Source organism: Patagioenas fasciata, chromosome 10 (genome assembly GCF_037038585.1).
Source record: "Patagioenas fasciata isolate bPatFas1 chromosome 10, bPatFas1.hap1, whole genome shotgun sequence".
Lineage (NCBI taxonomy): Eukaryota > Metazoa > Chordata > Aves > Columbiformes > Columbidae > Patagioenas > Patagioenas fasciata.
Genome location: NC_092529.1, coordinates 7930163 through 7947237, shown reverse-complemented (window position 1 = coordinate 7947237; position 17075 = coordinate 7930163). Strand labels below are relative to the sequence as shown.

General features: G+C 38.1%; 1 protein-coding gene across 16 annotated transcripts in view; it reads left to right on the top strand.

The window, feature by feature from the left end:
• ATP2B2 (ATPase plasma membrane Ca2+ transporting 2) overlaps positions 1-17075 on the top strand; it is a 393712-nt gene that overhangs the window by 115959 nt on the left and 260678 nt on the right. The window lies entirely within an intron of this gene.

Sequence of the window (17075 nt, the reverse complement as noted above, 5' to 3'; positions counted from 1 at the left end):
TTTTTGAAAGAGGAATAGTATGCATGCATGACCATTCCTCTATTAAGCAGTTGAGCATGGAATACCTTTGATTTTAGGACTTGTTTCTAATGGCCAACAATGAGAAAATTTACTTTAAAATTCCCATTAATCCAAAAGGGAATTCCCATGTGTTTGCTTTGATGTTGCTTTGCTTTCGTAGCGAAGGCTGAAAATGTTCCGGTTCCTTCCAGCTGAGCAGAGTGGTGAGTTGGTGCTGGTGCTGTGTCCTAGGCTGCCCTGGGCATAGGAGGTTATGAAAACAGAGATGTGATGGAGTTTTTGTGTTTGCAGAAGTTTCTCCTGGTAATTCAGCTAAGGACTCCACTCATTTCTTCATTAATAATCTCTTTCACCATCAGCTCGTTTTGTACCGGGTGAACTTGACTGTATTTGGAAATATTTCTGGGAAAATTCCAGCCGTGCACAAAATCACTGTAATCAACTTTTCTAATAGTTGCAATTAGAAATCTGAGACTTCAGAAGGAATGATAGGAAATCTGTGATGAGAGGACAGTCTTCACTGTGAGGAGTGCTCATTTGGAGTCTCATCTTCTATCATTTTGTTGAGGACAAGTCCAGAAATTTTTTACCGTTTTCATCACTGCCACATTTAGTAGTTTCTGAATGAGGATACTCTGAGCTAACAGCTCCCCTGCTCTACTTCATAGTCAAGGTTAAACTTGGAAGTTCTCTCTGTATTACTTTCTTTTAGACTTCAGCCAGGAAATGAGCATTCATTTCAGAATGATGGAGGACAAATCTCTAGATAACCACATACCACCAAGGCATATATAAGGCTATTCAGAAAAATTTAGGTAAATGAGATTAACTGGTTTGAGTTTCCTTTATGATGGTACTGCAGAACAGTTCGTAAGGGTGGTACCATATTTCACTCTCGGCAAAATACGTGGTCACAACACCACATTATAGACTAGTTTGCTTAATTTTATATCTGTAACTATTGGTGATTTAATCTGTTATGCTGTTAGTAAATAAATATCTCTCTTTTATTTGTTCAGTCAGTGCTTGTGTCAATGCAATGATTCTAAGAGAAAATAGTGCTTGATGCCCGTGGCAGAGATCTTGCTGTAGTGCGGTTTCTTTTTATGTTCGCATTACAGGGCAAACCCCCCCCCCCCGCCCCCGCCCAGATACCCTCCTACGATCACTTGATGCTTAAGGAGGCAGCTCATGTTCTGTTTCCCATATTTCATCCAGATCATGCAGGTTGATCAGGTCTCCAGAGGTTGAAGTTGGCTTCCTGGAAGGAAGAAGATGCACTTAATTATTTGACAATATTCTGACTTGCATAATAATTATGGTGTACTTTTGTTTTTTGTTTTGCATAACTCTGGGTATTTATGAGTTTGTATATTTGTGTTCTGTTTTTCTGTTGAGCACCTATTATTTTTACAGAAATACTACACAGAAGAAACATTTCACTTTCATTAAACCTCTAAATTTGTTTCAGGTTTTTTATATATATGTATACATGTATAATATGTGTAAATGTGTTCTGAGAATTCTTATCCTAAAGAGCTTGATGATCTTCACACTTCTGTTTAAGAATCAGTCTTGCATTTCTGTGAAAGACAAACTTCCTTAGAAACATTCTCACCCTGATTCCCATCCTACTCTGTCGATGATGACCTCTTTTCTTTTAGAGAGAAGAGAAATGGAGGCTTTTTACTTGAATGAATATGCATATGATCATTTTTTAATCTGTGCATTCTCTTAGCTAGTTCTTGAAATTTGAACTTAATGGAAATAAATGATTCCATCCTGTTCCACCTCTTGTGATGTAACTCCAGTGTAATCTCATTTGCACGAGTCAGAAGTCTGGATATCCGTAACATCATCAGGTCTCAAACATCATTAATGTCATGTTCTTAATGAAGAAGCAGAGTTGGATATTTATATTAAAACATGGTATTTCTCTTAATTGTAATCTTTCTAGCCTAGTTGTAGCTGGGAAGGCGATAACTACACGAAGATACCAAGAATACTTATCTGCTAACACTGAGGACCTCAAGACATGTTTTGACTAACAAAGAGAAGCTGGATTATTTAGTTTGATGCTATGTATCTGCTGTAAGATCACTGGAACGGCTCAGTCTAGAGAATCTAAAATCCGCTTTGTGCAAATACGGTTCCTTCTTACCTGAGGTGCCAACAGTGAGGGCAGGACTTGCAGTGTTAACTGCTGTACAGGCATCAGCACTCAGGGAGCAGACTTACTGAATTGATTCAGTAAATCACTGAGAGTAAACCTAAAGAACTACTTCCAAATTTCTTGGTGTCCATTTCAATATGAATTTGAACTTGGGAGTAGATAAGACAGTGTAAATGCTTTCAGTGTTTTAGTGACAGCATTTCCAAAGTCTTTATACGTTTGTATGTAACCACATAGAAAAGGGCACACATGCGTGCACAAACACATACAAATATAAACCTAGTGTGCTTTGTCATCTGAAGATGACTTAGCCTATTGTCCTTTCTGGCACTAGGTGAGCTTTCTTTTTGGTTGGGTTGGGTTTTTTTTATCTCTTTGAGTATTGCAAGTATCACTGTTTAAAGATGTTTAGTTTGATTTGATTTGTTTGGTGTTTTGTGTGTGTGTGCTTGTTTTTAGTACTGCTGCTGATAAATATTCTCAAATGTCAATCATGCTCATTATTTGTTTTGTGGTGGAAAGAAATAAAAAAAAAGTTAGATGCTGTAAATCTAGAGATATTTTTACTGTATCATCACAATTTCAAGAAAGCTATGGCTCTCAGTGGCAAAATAGAAGCTGTTATCTGCATCAGAGAACCTGCTGCAGGATGCGTGGCACGGCTACACTTGCTTTGCTGCTGCACAATTATATACTATTGTTATATACTGTTTGGCCACCAGTGCCTCCCTGAGGTAGTGAAATCCTGACCACCTAGTGCAGAAAGTAATCCAGATAGGTGTTTAGGATTAGTCTAAATGGTTTGGGTCTTGCAGAAGAAACGTCTTTTTCAGGTCTTAGAGTACGAGGAAGCTTTTTTGTTGATGGAACTTGTAATGTTAGACTTCTGAAGAATCTTATTTCTTACTACTGTTTTTCCGTTAGCATCGATAGGCAATTAGGAAAATGAGTAAGTAGAAGCAAGAATAGCAGAAGAGGCTGGTGGAGCTCAGCTCAGGCATTTGGATCATTGACAGTGCTCAGTAAAATCTTTGATCCTTTGTCTTTTGTCTTCAACACTTGCCCATGCCCAAAACTTTCTGAGAAGGTCATTTGTGAATTTTTTTTTGTGTGTGTGTTTTAAAGAATCCCACAGATTTGTGGATCTCACTGCTGAGACTTTTTTTCCCCTCCTCCCCTTGGTGCTAGGCATAAACTCTCCTTCGTTCTATCTTCAGCTTCCCATCTGTTAGCAGAAAGTGATGAGTCTGAAGAAAAGTGCTTTGGAAAGTAGGGTAGCTTCCCTCCCCGATAAGGTGCTGTGAAGGCTTGACAAGTCCATTGTGACCGTTTGCCTCCTTTGTCCTCATTGTTAGTAACCAGAAAATGACTTGTTTTTAGCTTGTGCAAAATATTTGTCTAACTAGAAAGAATAAATTGTTTCAATTCCTTTTTCTGGGGTTATAATAAATTTAAATGTGTTGAGATTTCTGTTGCATATGTATGATTTCTTGCTGAGTTTCCAAAGAGGAAAGAGTCTCATGAAGGGGAATGTTGAGAAGTGATTCATTCCCAAAACCTAGATTCCTTTCCCAACTTAGTCTGTGCTTATGGGTGGGGATAGGAGAGGAGAAAAGGCAAAGGGAGAAGATGAAATGACTGAGGAGCTGCTGCAGGGTTTTGGCAGTTGTTCCCCTCAGAAACATTCAGATCAAATCTGCTGGTGTGTCTTTGCGTTCATCCTCTCTTTCCCCACACTTCAATAATTCCTGAATCCTTGTGCCAGTTTTAGTCGATTTGGCAGGCAGGTAGAGACAGAAAGACACGGAGTTCCTGCCAGCAGTGAAAACAGATGACCGGGTTGAGGGGAAAAAATGCCCGAAGAAAAAGGCTGATGACGCCTCTTGAATACTAAAAAGCTACTTGGGAATAAGTTCTTATGAAACGTCACTGATTGGTGGAGAAAACTCCATTTTAATCTTGCACGTTCTTGGGCAGTGGAGAAGCAAGCAAGGCTTCGTTAGCACAGCGAGTCACACAGGTCGTCTCTTGATTTCTTCCTGCTCTTAGTTGTATAACCATTCTATGTTCATAATGTATATTTCCTTAGGAATAGTTTCTTCTCAATTCCCTGTCATTACTGGCATTCTTCTCTGGCTGGATTATTAACTTATTTTGACTTAATTTATTTGAACTATTGTTATAGTTGCAATAGTATAGAGTACTTTGTATCCTAAGGAGCAGGAGCCATGACATTATACAATAATCTTGACAGTATTGGAAATCAGAATTGTACTTATTTTTGCATTGAAAGCTTGGATCTTGTCTTTTAATCTCATATATCTTTTCATATTCCAGATTTCCTGTTATCTTGTATGTGGTCTCTAGAGTACACACAGGCCTTTAATTTCAAGAGCTGGTTTTCTGTACAAGTTTTGATTTCTTTAATAATCATACCATTACTTTTGTCTATCAGGGTGCAACTTTTTCTACTCTTGTAGTGTCCACTTATGCTTTTCAAAAACAATGAAAATATGTGAAGCCTTGTTATTTTGCATTACTTTAACACAGATATTTAATAATTATTAAAAAAAACTTGATATAATTTCTTTTTGAATATAAAATTGTTCAACACCATTACATGACTTAATAAAAAAAGCTTAGACTTATGGATTAATTATTTTTTATTTACTTAAAAAAACAGAGAGCCGTGTTTTTGTATTTATATTCCTGATGCACTGCCAAAGCTCTGTATTGTCCATGGTTCAGAGCACTCTTATATCATTGGTGTGTGCTTTTATTTCTCTTGGTTTATGCCATTATTTTACTAGTGACAGAATGGTATTGCCCGCATTTCTTTTATATTCACTGAACAAACCCTCAGTTTTTCTACTTGTTGGTATTTCTTGACGTCTCATATGTTTTCCAAACAGCATGATGTAATGGATTTCATAAGTTGTCTGTTGTATTCAAATGTATGATGTGACCGTTGCTTGAAAACCTGCTGTCCCTTTCATGTTTTTCCATCTTTGCTTTCTTGAACTGTCCTGATACTTTGTTTTCTGTCTGTGTTTAATGAGCATGTAAAGGGTTGCCTGAAATACTTGAGTTTTCTGTTCAGCCTTTTTAGAATTTTCCAGAATGTGATCTTGCTTAATTTTAGTTCTATTTAGCAGTTGATTTATAACAACTGCGAAGATATTGTGGCAATTTCAAAGCAGCTTTAGACATCTTGTACATATCCCTCTCAATTAATTTTCATGTACATTTAAGCATTTGTAAAGTCTACCAGGGTTTAGGGTTTTTGTGCAGTGGGGACCCTGCAATGTGATGAGGCCAGTGAGGTAGCTCAGCTGAGATGTTAAACCTCCTGACTGGTACCTGCTCTAGGGGAAGGTGTCCCTGCTCATGGCCAGGGTTGGAACTGCATGATCTTTAAGGTCCCTTCCAACAGAAACTGTTCTATGTGAGGTTCTTATTTTCCTTTTTTATGTTTTTTATTAATTTAGTTGCAACTTCATCAACCTGTGTCCCAAAACCAACTCAGAGCAATCCTGTGTTCCACTTACATAACCTTTAGTTATATATTTAATGAAACAAGACTTTTTGCCCAGAGATAAATGTTTGATGCTCTCTGACCTGCCTACACTTCCATTATAGAGTTCTGTATAATAATTTCTAATAGTAGTAAGTAAAAAAGAAAATCATTGTTGAAAATATTTGCCCAGTGAGCAGGGAAATCACTTTTGACAGCTGGAGTATTCATTGAACCTCAAGGCAAACAGACAAACAAAAACCCAAAACAAACAAAAAAAGAATATGTGTAGAAGGGCTTTTCCTTTCTTCCCAGTACTGTAAGGGATGTTGATGGGGCAAGTGCAGACTAAGACTAGAATTAGATGGCAAGATGCTTTATGTTGCCTAAAGCACACGTAAGATTTACTCATAAAAAAATAGCCAATTTAATTATGCTTATATAAAGCCAAGAATGGGAGAGATAATTAATCCATACAGTGGCCAAAAGGAATTTCTGTGTCCGTAATCTTGAGCGGTAATTGGTTTTCTTTTACTTAAATGATCATAGTGAGTTACTGTTTTATTTTGTAACTCTTTCATACTTACAAGGTTCTGAATTAGGAGATCTGCAGGGTGAAAACCTTATTTTCAGTGATTTTTTTTGTTTTTCCTTTGTTCCTTTCCTTCTTCCTGCCCCCTTCTGCTCACCGACCTGCGGCTCCTGCCCCAGCCAGGTAGTCTGGCCAAAATAGCTCCTGCCATCTGGATCAGTCCCCATGAACCTCTCGGTCACTTCCTCTCATTTGAAATGTCAGCTTGAATCTTTTCTCCCTTGCTTACTGCTCCTTAATTTTTGTTTCATTTTGTTATTCATTATTCAACAAAGTGACCGTGTTGTCTGATTGGGTTGATGTACAGTGTGTGTGAAAAATGCAATGCAGAGGGCAGCTCCGTGTTCTTCTTCCTCTGCCTTCCGCATTATCCTAATCCCGATCAGGGGCTGGCTGCTACTGATATGTCATCTCTTCTATGAGAATTATCTATTGGGATGTATTGCCATTATATTTACATTCAACATGAGTACAGAGCTGTCTAAATTTTATTTTAAAAGCTACAAAGAAAATAAAATTCAGATAAACCATCGTTTTTCAATTAAGATCAGGTTTTTTGTATCATTCCCAACACATTTTTGCATTTTTGGATGTTTGGTGAATTGCTGAATTTTCTGATAAGCACACTAAACATTGGTGTTTTGGTTTGGTTTTGGTTTGGTTTGGTTTTTTTCCCTCCCTGTAAAGGTTACTCCTGTCATTCTGCTCTTAGATGGGAATGTCAGTTTTGTTCCATTGTTAAATATTAGTAGGGTTGTTTGAAGTCATGCTCCAGGACCTTGATGATGAAAAATTAGGAGCATATTAAAAAATAGTTCTTGCATTAAATTAGTTTAATGATGATTTTAAGACATTCCTCTCATTTCTAATATGAATGTTAAGATGTTATGCTAGTGAGGATTAGGGTTGGGACACGGCTGGCTCATGGTTAGAGATGGTCAGAATTGCCAAAACAAGGCTGGAGCGATGCAGTTGGCCGAGCAGAACATCAGTACTGGAGTCTGTCAGCTTTTCCACACGGCCCTGCCAACAAAACTTAGTCCTTGGTTGCTTGTGGACAGCAGTGACATAGAGTACAAGACTATTTGATTGCTTTAATTGATTGAAGAGCAAAGTGTTTTTACAAGCCCTGTTTTCTTGAAACACTTGCATAATATTTAAGTTAGAAATGAATAATACATGTACTTCAGAAATTCTCATTTTATTGAAAATTGAGGAGGAGCAAGTGATTGTCTAATCTTCCTTTTAGATATTTGTCCTGTCTTTTTGAATTATCTGCACTTTGGTGTCCACACAGTCCATACCCTGCCTTGGACTGCAGCTGGAGCTCCCTGTCATTGCCAAAGTGAAATGCGGATCTGTCATTTACAAAGCTTTCACTCCTAGGTGACATCAATCTTTTTGGGGTCAGAACTTTTATATTGGTTTGGAATTAGGGACAACAAATGATGTTGGGAGGAGGTTGCTGGTGAATAGAAAATGTTTCCAGTGCCCCTTTTGGCTCAGGATGGGAGTTTCCCAGAGGTGATGTGATTTCTGTTTGGGCTGGCAGTGCAGTGGCTGCTGTGTGCCTGTTGCCTGTGTACCTGCACCGGAGAAGACTTTGGTCATGGCCTTCCTGGATTTTCTTCTCAGGTTCATGTTCTTTCCAGGGACATGTGAGTCTGACAACTTGCAGTCAAAACCTACTCTGTAAAGTAATGGAGTTGCTTGAAGTATTAGGAGAGGAACCTTGAACTGTGTCACAACCCTGTAAAACTTAAACAAGCAGGTAGTCACAATTTGTACCGTCTTGAGCTGCTGTATCTTCTTCCCCCGGTACTTCAGCTATACCAATGTGATAATCATGTAATTGCAACGCTGGCCAAGTAGGTGCAATTTCCCAGGAAGCTGGAAGGGGAAAATTGCAAACTGTTTGTGGCTGGTGCTGCTATAGCAAGTGGATGTTTTGTGTGCCAGTTTGAAATAAACTTCATCTGATAGTTTGGTTTAGGAATCTTCATCTCCACTCCCTGCAAGTCCAGACGCCGCTGTGCACAGCACTTGTCTACGTTGGGGAACCGAGAAACCTCAGACTGAGGCTTTTCCTGCTGTCGTGTGTGGTGCCAGTACCCGGGTGGAACTGGGTTCTGGGTTTTCAGCACTTTGTGAAGTGCTTGCTGATCTGACAATCCTTCACATGATCGCTGCAAAAATAGTAAGGGCCATGAGATAAGCTTTGCCTAATTCTCTACCTAATTCTGTGTGCATTTGGGGTATCAGATCTATGGTCTACAGTGGCCACCAAACAAAACTGTTTGTTTTATGGGCAGTGTTTGGATGTTTCTTTTTTTAAGCTTTTCCTCCTGGAACAAGGTCAAGAGCGTTATTTTTCATTTGCTCCAGTATTATATTTCTTCATCCCATTTATAGCAAACCCTTGAGGAGTTAAGCAGATAAGGAAATCCTGCAGAGAATGGAAGCTGTGGTGGGTTTTTTGTGTGTGCGTGCACTAATTTTAAAGGAAAAGACATTTGGGCAAGTATTATTACCTGTATAGAGACTCTTTCAAGTACTAGAAATCTGGAACAGTCTTTGTGTTTCAGAAGCAAATAAAATTTGACTTTTTTTCCTTGGAACCAGGTTGAATTAATTGGAAAGAAATGAACCCGTTTATCTGACTGATTCATTTTGGCTTAGGAAGGCTATTTTGAAGATTGATAATTTGGAGTGGGAAATAGGATAGCATTTTGTATGAAATATCGAAATTATTATTGGTGATTACAATATCCACCTCAAGCTGACGAGCTTTGTGTTAAAGCCATCATTTAGCAATCCGCAGCAGCTCGCTGAGTTGTTTTTGTTTTATTGGTGTCTGTGGGTAGTAGTCTGAGGGGAAAAAAAGATTGCAGAGCAGATGGTAATGGCTGTGAAGAAACAGGAAACTAAGAACTTGGTCAGAATGCTTTGCAGAGTGCCTTTTAAAATACTTGTATTTATTCACAGACTGCTTCCACTGGGGTGTCCTGAATGTGCTGCTTTAAATGCTCTCGGTAGCAAAAAGGCTGCAGAAGGCACCACAGCGGTGATGACCCTATTGACTCGAGCGATGAGGGGCTGACTTGGCTCTTGGGGAGCGTCCTGGGGCTGCGGCCATGCTGGGCAGATAAGAAGCAGAAAGTGTTGCATTTGTTATTTTCAAATCAGAAAGCAAGCACTGAACATTTACTGTTACAAATACATATTAATACTGAAATGAATATTTTTTCTTACTGTTATGGAACTGCAGTTAGCAACACACCCTTGTTTTGGAAGGTTGCGGTAGTGATGGTGCTGTTGAAAAGTGCTGCCCCTCTCCAGCATAGTGCTCCGTAGTTTGATAGGTTGTGATATTTTTTGAAATGGCTGTATACTTATAGCTTCTGACTAACTTGCCCCATTTGTCTCCCAGTGTAACAAGTTATTACATTAGTTTCAGATTTTTGCTTTTGATCTCTGAAAATGAGGAAAAACATGCTCACAATCATATTTACCTGTGGCAGAAGACAGTGCTGAAAGCGCTTGACTTTCTTCCACCATAGAACACTTGCTGCGAGGGTTCATGCATCTGCTTTTCCTCAAGTCTTTTCTCTCTTACTTTACTTTAAATATACAGGATCCTTGCTTGACAAAAGACTAGTGTCACTCCACCTGAAGAGTGTAGGTGTGCCATTGTGCTTTCTCTGAGTCTCAGCTGCAAGAACCTACTTGTCTATTGAGCCATTGTGTTATTTTCCTGCCCGCTCTTTCCTTGATTGCCATTAATTCCAGAATTACAACCATACAAGGTAGGATTAGCAACCCAGGTCATTAAACAGCAGGATATGCACATAGTTTTGACATTTACCTGTCTATGCAAGGAAGTGTCTTTTAAGTCCTGTGAGCTTCTGAGACGTTCTCTTGTTGCATAGAAGCTCCTGCAGTATTTACGGTATTATCACAAATCAGTTCTACTTCAGTCACACCACGGATGAAGGCTAATCCAGGTTCCGAAAACAAGTGAATGCCAAGACAAAAATTGTACTTTGCAATGGGATTCTCTTTTTAAACAGTTTATTTCATTCAAGCATGAAGTTGGATTAAAAATTGCTTAAAAAATACTTTTGCAGCTCGCTACTCAAATAGTGCTTTGGTAATATTGACAACAACATAGCTGATCAAATAGTGACTTTTGGACATGTGGCCTCTGCTGCATGATGGGCTTCTTTAAATCACTTAAAGCTGCAAAACTGCATAAAGAATTTCAGATAAGTGAGTATAACTTATTTTGCTGTCATAATACAGATACTTCTGAGAATGTACTAGTAGATATCCCACCCAGGGACCAATGCTACTAAGTAATCAGCAATTTATGCACCCGTAAGCTGTTGAAGTTCTGATTCTTACCTCTAATAACAGTTGGAGTTTTGGGTGTGGTGGGGTTTCTTTTAATCCTGTGTTGCATTTGTCATGCAAATGCCGGTGGTTACATTTCTATGTGATGGAGTAGGAAAAAGGCCAAGGTAATCCCTTATAAATGCATGTGATACATTATGTGATGGCCAACAAGTGACCTTCCTCTTCATCACAGGAGGTTTAGAAACTTTGTACAATGCAGCAAATTATTAATCTGTGTTACACATCTTTGTATTAGGTGGAGGCTGGATCCCATTGTCTCAGCTCTTTCCTTGGGGTTTTTGCATTCACTAGTTGCTCAGGAACAAAACTTTGGTTTTATCTTTACTCCCCCATGCTTAAATATATTAAGGGAGTTTTCCTCCAAGATTCTACCTCCATTATTTCCATATATATTTGAATTTTATTCCTTTCAGCTTTAATTTTTACAGTGCTTAAATCAACATGACCCCATTGTAAACTTACAGTCAGTTTGGTAATATAACAACTTAATAGTATTACATAAAGAAGTTTCTTGCAAGAAAATTTGTTTTGAGTGAAAACATATGCACATGTTAGTGGGAAATATTTGTCACGCTTCTGCTTTTCTGCCATTTTTGGTATTTGTTTCAATACTTATTAATAGCACCGTTCTGAAACTTCACTGATGAGAGAATGTACAACAAATTTTTTTAATGCCGTATCTGGAGTACAATTTTAAATGTCTTGGATGCGATTCTGAACATAGCTGAAAGAGAGTGATATAATATGTAGTCCCTGATTGAGTATATAGCTGTAATTACACTTAGGGACTTTGCTGATGTTAAATAAACCACTAGAGCAAAATTCCCATCAATAGATAAGTTATTGTTCTCTGTTTTCTATGAATCAATCTGTAGGGACTCTTCCCTGTGAAACTTCTTCTGAGGAATGTGATATATACGAGTGTTTCTTCCTTGGAGAGGCTGCAATACTCCTTTGGACTGCTTCCCACCTTTTTCCTACAGCAAAGATTTATGCAAACAGTTGCATTAAGAGAGTAACACTTTTGGGGGGTTAAAATAGTGAATTCTGAGAGGCTTGAAGTTATCTCTGTTACCTTCAATGTGACACTGCATTTCTTTTATCTTGTAAATCATGTCTCCATAGACGATCTGCTTGGTGAGCAATGCTTGCTGGTGCTTGGTGTCTCCCACCTCAGACTTTAAGGAAATTGGGTCCAGACGATAGCTGAGCTGTCAGCATTGGCTGTGCACTTGATTTACAAAATATTGCTTCACCAGCAAGAGATTTCCATCCAACTAACAGGCAATGGTGATTGCTGTGTAAGGGTTACACATATTGCTATTTTCTGCTCCGTGCGGTTGTGTCCAAAGACCTTGCATGTGGAAATGTAAGGAATGTTGTCCTAGGTAAGGTGAACTATTCACAGTCATCCCAAAACCTCGCTTCTGTGTGAAATGATGAGCTCAGAGATCATCCGGGTGAGCAGTAACGTCAGGATCGTTTGTCATGTGTGCGTTGTCTATGAATGCAAAGCCTGTGAATATCTACTGGATTTTAATACATCCAGATATATAGAACCAGCTGACTCTGCCTCATGACCATGCACGCAGCAGGTTTGGGGGGCATGTTTTCCTTTTACGGAAGGGAATAGCTGACTTTCCTCCTTAATCAAAAGTGTTCATCTATCTGTTTATTTCTAGATGTAATAATTTCAACTCATTTTCCCAATGAAGGTGCCAGAATTACTAGTCTGTAGCACTCAGATATCTACTATAATCTAAAGAAACCTGAAACTTAACCTTCCCTGCTCTGCTCCTCCAGTCTATCTGCTGGGGAAGAACCTTTCCTTTCATCTATTAATTGACGGTTGCTGCTTGGGTGCAGCAGCTTGCTTTAGACTAAACTTGCTAGTTGCATGTTACATGCAAATCTGTTTTAATAAAATCATTAATGAAGCCCGAAATGTGGCTGCAAGCTTTAAAATATCTTTAGTTCTGCTGGGTTTTAATATTTTGGATTTTATCCTCTTGATACCGAACAGATTTTTTTTTTTCCCCAAATCCATCTATTTCTTTTTCATCCTGCTTTTACATGCAACATCCTGCTCAGATTGAGAGCTTTACGCGTTCTTTACTGTCAGGTTTAGTTGTATGGGATTTTTAACAGCAAGGTCAGTGCATGGGAAATTCTGTTATTCATAATGAAGGATAGGTGGCACTCTTGTTATTTTTGTTTGGTTTCCTGAAATAAACCAGGTGTATGTACTCTCTCAGTAAGATTTCTTTTTATAGAATAAGTGCTTTAGAGAGTGTTCTTGAACACTGAAGAGGATTTTATTTTTTTATTTCTTATAAATATGAGCACATACTGAAGTTGTCTGAGCCTGGGCCTGGTTCACAGTGCTCTCCAGGAAGAGGAAATACGTAATTTTTGTGAAGACCTCAAGGAAAAGTGCTCAGCTATATGGCATTGGTTCATTTTACTTATATGATTTTTGGTTTTATGTATTTTCTTACTATTTCATTAGGGAAAGAAGAAAGCCAGCAAATCCTTTAATGCTGTTTTAACTCCTGTTATTAATACCTTTCTATGTAGTACTCTCTTGTTTTATATTTAAAGTATAGATTGGCCTTGGCAGAGTAATCATAACACTGTTGAATGAAAGGAAATGGCATGTTAGCAAGTGCTAAATGGTCAATAGAGCCTTTATTTCTTAACCCAGGGTAGTAAATACTTGTTGCCCTAATTCTATAAATTGATTATAGGATTGTATAGGTTTGTGAGTTTGAGAATTTTCTCATATAATCTAAAAATCTTGAAACATGGAAAAATACATGCTTGTAATAGTATGCCATGTTAGGTGTTTTCTGTAACTTTGAAGGAAAACTCATTTCAACTTGACTGCATGTTTTTTCCTTCTTTTACTGAGCACGCAGCCAGGACGTGGTTACATGGAGGTATTTTAACCTCGATGCTTTATTACTTCAGATCAATCAATTTCATTATTGCTGCTGTCTGACAGCTTAATATGGCTGAGGCGAAGCGATTGGGTGACCTTGGCCCCTTTCTCTTAATCCATTTGTCAATCAATTGATTCTGTTGTTGCTCTTCCCAGAAGATCATCCCATACTTGAAAGGAAAGGGTACAACTAAGGGTGGAATGAGCCGAGATTGGAAAAGTTTCTATTATTCCTCTGTCCAAGAGAATGGATCTCCTCCTTATGAGTATCTAAACGTCCCAATATTTTTGTGATGTGTTTTTGCCACGTAACCTCTCTGTGATGGGGTCATGGCTTGTCCAATGGCACAAACTCTTTTCAGGGAATTTCTCAGCTGAAACCTTCTAAGTAGAGCAATTCCTAAGCACCAAATGTCCTGCAAGGCTACTTTTGCTGTGCAGTTCAAATAGAAAGTTAAATAGGTAATGTGGAAGTAAATGTGAATAGTAAAGGACAAACTCATAGAAACAAAAAAAACCTACATTTTTTTCATTGAACTTCTAGTAACAGGTGAACAGGGGTTATTACCTAATTATATCATAGCGTGCATTGTACTATTTGATATATTTCTTCAATACTTTAATTTTAGTTAAGTCTAGAAGCCTAAACTGCGGTTGAGACTATGTTTTGCTAGTATGGTATGAACTTAGTTGAAAGAAAATCCCTTCTTGAAAGAGTTTTGAATTAATTTAGATTTGAGATATCTTCACTTTAAAATAATTATTTAGTATATATTCACTGGGGAAAGAGTGCTTGATGTTAATTTTGATGGTGATTGAATTCTGGAATTAAAAATGAATTGAAGAAGCTATTTTGTTTCAGTGGGTGAAGAAACATTTTATAACTTGGCGGTTTATTTTACAGTTTATATTTTTGGTGCCCTCCCATGTAATGCAGACTCGTATATTATTCATTCCTCCCTTTTTCTCCTGAAAAGTGCTGTGGGTTTTTTTTTTTTTTCTTTTTTAATAACAATACCCAGAAATTTTTGAATTAAGGAGTCCCAAATAAAAGTCTATTTTGGGGCAGGAGGTTTTCTTGATGATTTGGATAACATTTACTTATACTTTCTACTGCCAAATCAGCTTTCAAGCTATTAGATGCCTTTAAGGCAAAGAATTTTTTGTGTTCTGTATAATAATACAAGTCCCAGCTGGTGGTAGTTATTGAACTGAACACTTTTTGCCCAACTGTGGGAGAATGAGCATCTTTCAGCGATTCCAGTTTTGGTTCTTATTTATGCTTGACATTTAATGTGCTTGACATTCTGATTATTTTACACCTACCTAATTTCTTCTGGCTCAAGGGATAACGACAATATTTTAAACAGTTGTGAACTGTAGCTGTGTCTTGTTACACAGATGCCACACTACAAATGGAAGGAAAAAGGCCCTAAACTATTTCTAGAATAGTTTTTGTGTTGCGGATCTCAGGGTCAACTGGAGTTGTTCATCAGCTTGTTCAGCTGTGCAACTTGGTTATCTGGTTTGTTACCAAGAAGATAAAACCTTACTAATATTTCCTGTCCTTTGATTTACCTATGTATGTGTCTGTGTGTATATAGATGTATATAAAGTACATAACACTGGAGTCTGTGCTTACATTGAGTCCCTTGTGATCTGGGGGTGAGGCATCACAGTGATAGATTTCTGAGCAGTTACTGAGAGCTTACATATTTCCTGGAGGCAATGTAAAAGAACATGTTCCTTATCAAATTCAGTCCATTAAACGCACTCATGTCCATAGCACACGTTTACCCCTGTTACAGTAGATCTTAGAAGCAGCTGTCCTGTGTCTTGGTTTATAGATAATTGAGATTTAACATGAGAAAATAAAATATCATGGGGCTTTTCAAGATAATTTTATTAGCCATCCTCAACTTGTAATTCCAATTATTTTCCCTGCAGTCATGTAAGATTTTTTTTTAGGTCCTTTCAAAAGGGGTAAAACAAGTATCAGAGTAAAAAGAAGCAGAAGGAAAATAGTGGGAAGACCAGGCTCTCTAGAGACATCCAGCTGGTGGTCACAATTTCTGTTTGTTTCATCTACTGGAGATTTTGTGTCGCCTTTTAACTATTGCAATTGTGAGTAAATTAACTACACGAGGAGTGATGAGGAAATGTTGAAATACTTTATTTTACAGACCCATGTGGGGACATTTTAAGTACTTACCCAAGTCCTCAGAAAACAATTGTGTGGCCCAGCAAGAGGTCCTTGAAACACCAGTGACTGAATGGGTTAGAGGAATGATTTTATTTATTTCTTTATTTCACAATTTTGCCATCTGGTGGTATACGCTGGCAATAAAAATTTGGTCATATTTACTTCGGTAGACGAGACCTTAAGAGCAGAATTTGAGACTGGATAAGTGGTTTCTTGGTTTTTAGCGTACAAGTTCCGTGTGTTCTTCCTTGGTGTGTCAGTGTCTCAGGTGTCATATGAGGTTGTACATGACTGCATTTCCTCCCCACTCTGATTTTTAGACACACAAGGGAAGAGAAAGTCTGGAATTATTGTGTGGTCCTGGAACACTGAGTCATGGCACATCAATCTTCAAAATAAATTTGAGATATAGTTTAAAAAGGAATGGTGTCCATCTCCTGAAATCCTCAGATATAATTATACAAACTGAATTTACCTAAGTTATAGTAGAAACATTTAAAGGGCTGTTGTAATCTCTAAAAAAAAGTAGTACAAATCCAAGCAACATGGAACTTAAATATATTTGGATAGCTTCAACTTTCATTTGGGTACAACATAGAGACCAAATAAAGTCAGTGATATGCAAGACCTGGCATTTTCAGAACTTGGTGGCAGGAGCGTGAGGGCAGCTCTCTCCTTTCTGCTAATCTCAGATGAAGCTGATGTGTTCTTACTGGTGTCTGTGTGGGGGAACCCTCATCTATAATAAATGGCGTTTTTATGTAGTGTTCAAAGGGTGTTAAACAATTCAGTTTTTGCAAGCTGAAACCAAACCCAGTTTACTGAGAAGTATGATGAACTGATTATTAACTGGAACTTCTAAGTCAGAACTGGATGTTTACCAAGAACATCGCCTCTGGCTGTGCCATATGCTGTTGTTCGACACAAGAGTAACTGAGTAAAATTCTGTGGCTTGGGTCAAAAATGGCATCATTGGTTCCCTTTTAATACAGGAATAGGAATTTTTTTTTTTTTTTTTTTTTTTGCTGTCTTTGTGGTACAGGGTTGGTGTCTCTGCACATGGAACACTTGCATCCAGCAGGACCTCTGTTTCTTGCAGAACTGCTGCCTGGGCGTCAGTGCGACTTCCTGTTGGGAAACAAGTCAGAATGTCATTTATTCACAATGACATCATATGTTGATGTTAAGACCTCTCATTTATTCTTCTCCAGGTTC